Source organism: Apostichopus japonicus, chromosome 9 (assembly GCF_037975245.1).
Source record: "Apostichopus japonicus isolate 1M-3 chromosome 9, ASM3797524v1, whole genome shotgun sequence".
Classification (NCBI taxonomy): domain Eukaryota; kingdom Metazoa; phylum Echinodermata; class Holothuroidea; order Aspidochirotida; family Stichopodidae; genus Apostichopus; species Apostichopus japonicus.
The window spans coordinates 35,001,658-35,002,571 of NC_092569.1; positions in this window are offsets into that span (position 1 = coordinate 35,001,658).

A 914-nucleotide genomic window follows, 5' to 3' on the forward strand; every position below is an offset into this window, starting at 1 on the left:
CGTCAAATATGGGTCTGTTTTATATCCTGTATTTACCGAACTCGTAGATCTGTTTGAATCATGTGTATTGAATGTATTGAATATATTCATATAGTAGTATTAACGTCTTTTTTTTCCGTAACACACGTAATCTCAATTGGAATATATAATCGTAAGTGTACGAGCGGATTATGTGGACCGTCCACATAATCTTATACACATTTCATTGTATTGTTTATTGATTATAAACCAAAATTAGGGCATAAATTTTATCAACTACATTAATTCAAAACAACTGTGTTCAAAGGAAGGACCCCGCACCAAATATCGATAGATTCAGTAAGGAATCAACCCGTCAAATATGGATCTGTTTTATAACCTTTAATTACTGAACTCGTAGATCTGTTTAAATCATGTATATAAAGATTTATATTAAAAACAGATAGCTTTATCCAAAAAAATATATATTTTTGCATGTCATACTGTTTACCTTTAGGTTAATATATTCTTAACAAAACTTTATTTGGGAACATTGGGAAGAAAAAAATGTAAGCAACATCAACAACCATGGTTACATGGGTTAGGATTATTATAGGAAACCCCGAAAGAATAACCCTAATCCTTAAGCCTTAATATTGGTATGATAATACTGTTGACCGTTCACATGACTGTCTCAAAAGCAGCTTGTTAAGAAAAATCACAACCTAAATATTTTCTTTTGGTTAATAGAATGTATTTGGATAGTAGTATTAACGTTGTTTTTTTTAGTAACACACGTAATCCCAATCGGAATATATAATCGTAAGTATATGAGCGGATTATGTGGACCGTCCACATAATCTGAGACACACGATATTGTATAACATATTGATTCTTAAGCATAGCTCATCTTGAATATATTCAGAAATGTTCAGCTAATCTAATACCCACTGACA